The 5,875-nt window shown below is 52.3% G+C and overlaps 1 protein-coding gene across 2 annotated transcripts in view; it reads right to left on the reverse strand.

The window, feature by feature from the left end:
* Positions 1–4,264, reverse strand: part of LOC105465944 (annexin A11) — a 46,838-nt gene extending 42,574 nt beyond the window's left edge. Inside the window, exon 1 of one of the 2 annotated variants that reach the window (XM_011714605.3) lies at positions 4,090–4,264. The gene's annotated coding sequence lies outside the window, so the exon portion shown is untranslated. Of the gene's footprint in view, positions 1–19; positions 414–4,089 lie in introns of those variants that run through there. The other variant, XM_071069805.1, reaches the window with a different exon arrangement.
* Between the last annotated feature and the right edge of the window lie 1,611 nt (positions 4,265–5,875).

Genomic DNA, 5,875 nt, shown 5'->3' on the forward strand with positions numbered 1-5,875 from the left:
TCCCACGAAGCAGACTCACCCTGGCTCCTGGGATACAACTCTGTGCTGGCTTTCTGGGCCCCTCTCAGGCAGCTCTTTTTCTGGGTCCTTTATAGGCTCATCTTCCTTTACTCAGCTGTTCAAGGTGAGTTCTTCCATCTCGCTGTGCCCATGACTTCAAACACAAACACAACCTAGACAAATGTCTGTCTAGCCAAGACTCCTCCTGAGCCCCAGACCCACCAGCTTATTTGGTATCTCAAAGATACCTCAAACATAGTATGTCTAAAACCAAATACATGATCTTCTTCATCCTCCAAACCTGGTCCTCATCCAGTGTCCCATGTCTCAGGGACACCAGGGGGATGACTCTAGGGTGAGTGGGGGCGGTCTCTTCTTTTAAGCACAGCACGCAGGGTGAGGCCAACAGTGGGTTCTCAGTAATGAGCCGTTCTACCGGAACATGCCTTGTCACCTACTTCCTAAAAATAGCCGTGACCTTTTTAGTGGACACAGCAAGCTCACATCTGCTATCACCACTCCTTCCCCACTGACACATGCACCCTTTCCCCCAGCGGTGCCACTCCCCAGGCTGGATGTGCCATATGCTCTCCAGCCTCCCCGTGGGTAGCCTCCACATTTCTCCTCTCTGCCCTCACTCAGATTTCCCCCCATCTCAAGTCCTCCAAGTCAGCCACCCCCAGGTGTGAGGGGCAGGGGACATCTGACTTCCCTCTCAATTTCCTTTCCTTCTTTTCTGCTAAGGCGGAGCCTAAGCCCCTGGAAAACTAGAGATCTCAGAACCAGGCTTTGACCACGGCATGCTCCACCCGCTGCTTCACAACTCCTGGCAGTCACACACCCACGATATCAACATTGTCATCACTACCCCCTAACTGATCTCAAACCCCTTTGCAAACATCTTCTCATCTGATTCTCCATTCCAGGCAGGCATTTTATTATCCAGAACTGTTCTGTGTGTGGGGGGCTCAGTGTGGCTGGGTGGCTTGTCCCAGGATACCCAGCACAGAGAACTCTGTCCCCCAATTTCTTGGTTGCCCCCACCCATTCCTTCCTCACTTCAGCATGGGCAAGGCCAACTGTGGTCTGGGTCACTGTTCAGGCTGTACTTTTAGGATCCTCCCAAATAACAAACAACTATGTGACTATCAGGTCTTTATTTCATGGGTTATAAGAGACAGGATCAGTAGGCCTAATGTGTAACAGTTTCAGCGGTTATCAGAGAGTTCCACTGAATTGCAACAATTCCCTTTAAAAGCACAAATGCCCACCAAGAAAACCTCAGTTTCTTCATTCATCCTAACAGCTTTCCTATCTAGGTATCACTCAGAATTCCCACTATTCTGGGGGTCATGGGATCAGAGAGTGCTGCAGAGAAAAATCCACAGAAAGTGAAAAGTCTGTTTCCTTGGCAGTGCTGGTGAAGCACACCCTTGCACACACGCTTCCCCATGGGACCAAGTGCCAGGAACTGCTTCAGGCTTATGGGGGAAGACGGTGGCAAAGAAGAGAGAGGAGGCCGGGCACGGTGACTCACTCCTGTAATCCCAGCACTTTGGAAGGCTAAGGCGGGCAGATCATCTGAGGTCAGGAGTTCAAGACCAGCCTGGCCAACATGGTGAAGCCCCGTCTCTACTAAAAATACAAAAATTAGCCGGGCATGGTGGCGCATGCCTGTAATCCCAGCTACTCAGGAGGCCGAGGGAGGAGAATCATTTAAACCCAGGGAGCAGAGGTTGCAGTGAGCCAAGACTGTACCACTGCACTCCAGCCTGGGCGACAGAATGAGATCTGTCTCAACAAAAAATAAAAATTAAAAAAAGAGGAAGAAGAGGAGTGAATCCAGGAGGAAGGAGGGGGTGCACCAGAAAGGTCCTGGAACCTCTGATGTTCCAGCATTCAGCATGCATTTTGGTTCCACATTCACCTCCTGCCCACACCAGTTTCTTTTCTCTATTCTACAGTTCCCAAGAAGAACCCACACTAACCTATTCTGTCTCAACTCCCACTCCTGTCATCCCAAGTCACACATCACCTCCCCAATCATGTGAACTAGGCATCACTAATCGATCCTGGCCTTCTAGATACGTCCACCCAGGGTGAGCCCTTTCTATAATATCATGCATAAAGGCATCAGATGGGGCTTCCACTCCCACCTCTTAGTCCCAATTCATCTCCATCTCACCCTCCCCACATTTCTCTGCCTATCCAAATCCAGCCTTCAAGGTCCTATACTTTAACCACAGGAAAACTACTTCCCTGTGCTGCCTCTGTTGTTCAACTAACGACAACTAATTTTCTGAGCACCTACATTAGGCAAGGCCCATCCTGAGTGCTACCACCAAGAGGTAAGTCAGAAACAGCCTCCACCCTCCAGAGTCAGAAGACAGGGCAGAGATAAGCCACATGGCCACACAAACACTACGCACAAGGTGAGAGATGAGAACTGAGTCAGTGCTGGAGGGGCTGAGTGAGCTCAGAGCATATCCCATCCCTCCTGCTGGGCAGCAGGCACCAGGATGGCTCCCAGGAGGGTGGAGAATCCTGGGCCAGACGGGGAGGGAGGGCATTCCAGGAAGACAGAGAGCATGAGCTTAGCATGAGCTAAGCCAGAAAGATGGTTCAGGAGAAGCGCATTTCAACTTTAGCTGAACCTTCCACTGCTACTATTTATTGACCCTTACACCTGATTATTTATGACCCAGGCCTGCCTCACACACTTTATGGCTAATCTGGGTGACACCCATCTGGGACACATAAGTGTGGTGCAGCAGTCACCACCTGTTCTGACTGGTCCGTACCTGAGCGCTGTATGGTTATTAAATGAATGAATGCACTGAATCTCACAACAAACCTGTGAGGCAGGGATTAGTATTACCCCCATTTTACAGATGAGGAAACCAAAGCACAGACAATAGTTGGAGACAAGATAGCAAAGTATGCAGGAGCCTGAAGTAGTGGGCACCCAATGCCAGGGCAACAAACTGCCCTGGCACCTCACCTGGCCTCTCTTGTCAGGGAACACCTTGCAGCACAAAGAATGCGTTTAGGAAAGGGGGCCTGTTAATCCTCCTGGAATCCCCAACAGTTGACTGCCGCATAAAAGGAATGAGGAAAGCAATGAGAGAGCCAGTGAAGGGTGAGCATGCCCTGCAAACCTTTAGTCCCTGTTGCGTGGGCAGGGCAGGGGCTCGGCGTCACAGCTCCACTCCATGCCTAAGGCAGAGAACAGATGGGAGAAACACCACAAACGGCCAATCTCTACAGAGAGGTCACTGATTGGAGGGCAGAGACAGAAATGCCCCGGGCCGACTGTTTCCAGCTTGGGCTAGCACTGGCTGGCTTAACTTTTCCCCTCCAAAGTCTCTAGGTGACAAATTTCGCGTGTCTCCTTTAAACCAACAGATCGTTTTACCTTTCTAAGTCTTAATGGCCTGGCCTGCACCCATGGGGAGATACAAGTCCAGGAATCCCTTCCTGAAACTGGGGTCAAAGTTGGGGAAGGGGCGAAGGGAGGCACAACATCGGGGATGGCTCCCGCATTCTTTCAAACATTGGGGAGAGTTCCTTACAAATAAACTGCAATGGTAGCAGCTCCCATGAATGTGCGTGCTCCCAGTTACGGAGGAAAGTTCCTGAAGATAGCCTTGTCTGCTTGCTCTCCCCCAGCCTTGCCTGAAAGAGCGCGCGCACCCTGGAGGGCCCCGCGGGGCTGCGGGGCTCGGCCTCCAGCATCCCTCCAGCCACCCGTTGCCTCCTGCGCCCAGGGTCATGGCCCCCGGCCTTACCCAAGCCCAGACTGAGACCCTGACCCCTGAGCCCGGGGGCGCCGGCGAGTGCACCCCGACCGCACAGGAGGGGGCAGCCCCCGACGCCGAGGCTTATTGAGGGGGCTGCCAAGCCGACACGGCCAGCCCGGGACCCGCCGACGCCTCCTCTGTCCCCCACCCCCACGCCTGTAATGCAACCAGGAAGCAGCAGGGCCGCGCTGGGCTGGGCGCGGGGCAGCCCCGGGCCTCACCTGCGGTGCCGCGGTGCACTGCCGCCGCCTGGTCCCAGGCCCCCGGCCGGCCCGGGACCCTCACTCACCTGGCCACGGGGACTCGGGACGCGAGGGGCGAAATGGGACTTGGGCGGGAGTGGCTCTCTCCGCGGGCGTCCCGGACGCGGTGCCTGGGTTCTGCCTGGGGCTGTGTCCCACTCCCGCTCGCGGGGCACTCGGGGCACTGGGGAGTCGCGGGCGCCGCAGCCTTCAGGGCGGGGCGGGAGGAGGAGCCTGCCGGGCAGAAAACTCCGCGGGCGCGGTTGCCCCAGGCGCCGGGGGAAGGGCAGGGAAGGGGCGAGGCCTGAGCGCGGCCCCGCCCCGAGATGAGGTTTGGGCAGGGCGGGACCGCGAGCAGCAGCGCCCTTCCGGCTGCTCCAGGACGTCTCCGGCTCCGGAGGTCCCTCTGTCGCCCCTAACCCCCTGCAGCGCCCGGTGCAGCGCAGAGCCGCATTCGCCCTCCTGCAGGGGTGGGCATTTCCTAAGTCCTCTCCAGCCCCGTGTGCGTCGTTAGTGACTCTCTTTAAGGTAAACAAAACTTTTTACACTGAAAAGGTCAAACACATTTCTTTCATATCAACACTCAGTGGTGGTGGAGGGGGGAAGGTCACGCACAGTATGTGAGGAAGGGAGCGGTCAGTGACTATCATGGAGAAACCTGACCAACCACCCAGCCGTCAAGGTGACCTCGACAGGGGTAAATCATACTGATTGCATGCACCGCTTGTGGTCTTCCTCCCAAGAACACCTAATCCCACTGTAATCATGAGAAAAACATCACAAATCAATTGAGGCCCTTGCCATATACATGACCAGTACTCCTGAAAACTAGCAAGGTCATCAAAAACAAGGAAAGTGTAAGACACTGTCACAGCCAAGAGGAACCCACGGAGATATAAAAATGACATGTAAAGTGGTATCCTGAACGGGATCCTGGACAGACAGTAGGTAGAAACTAAGGACAACTGAATAAAATATGGACTTTAGTGCGTCAGTTTTGGTTTATTCATTGTGGCAAAAGCGCCACACCAATTTAAGATGTTAGTAATAGGAAAAACTCCGGTTTATGAGAACTCCCTGTATTCACACTTTTTCTGTAAATCTAAAGACGTTCTAAAAAAAAAAAAAAAAAAAAAAAAAAAGCTTATTTTTAAAAGGTCACACAGGTAATATATGCATATATGGTAGGTATGCAATTTTTTTTTTTTTTTTAATGTGTGGTGGCTGACACCTGTAATGTCACAGCACTTTGGAAGGCCAAGACAGGAGGATGGCTTGAAGACAGGGCTTCCAGGCTAGCCTGGGCAACATAGTGAGACCCGGTCTCTAAAAAACTGAAAATAAAAAATTCAAAAAATGAATAAAAATTGAGATTCACTCTTCTCTCCACTCCCCCAGCCCACTCTTAGGCGTGTCCTTCCAAAATATCGCTCTTCAATACTGTGTGTGTGTGTGTGTGTGTGTTTACATAAACATATTGTTTACAAAACAATATGGCAGTACTTTTCTGCAACATGTTTTTTTACTCACTATATCTTGGAGGGTCTTTCCATAGAAGGGTCTTTCCATAGAAGCGCTCCCGAACAGACCTAGTTCTTCCCATCCGCTGCACACTGCGCGCCATCGTGCACTTCACCATTCTTCACTACCTAGCTCCTTACTGAAGGACATTTAGGTTGTTGCCTATGTTTGACTGTTACAAACAAGCTGCTGGTGCGATTTTCCTTTTTTTTTTTTTTTTTTTTTTTTTTGAGATGGAGTCTCCCTCTGTCGCCCACGTTGCAGTGCAGTGGTACGATCTCGGCTCACTGCAACTTCCGCCTCCCGGATTCA

The sequence above is a fragment of the Macaca nemestrina genome, chromosome 9, assembly GCF_043159975.1.
Source record: "Macaca nemestrina isolate mMacNem1 chromosome 9, mMacNem.hap1, whole genome shotgun sequence".
In the NCBI taxonomy this organism is placed as follows: Eukaryota; Metazoa; Chordata; class Mammalia; order Primates; family Cercopithecidae; genus Macaca; species Macaca nemestrina.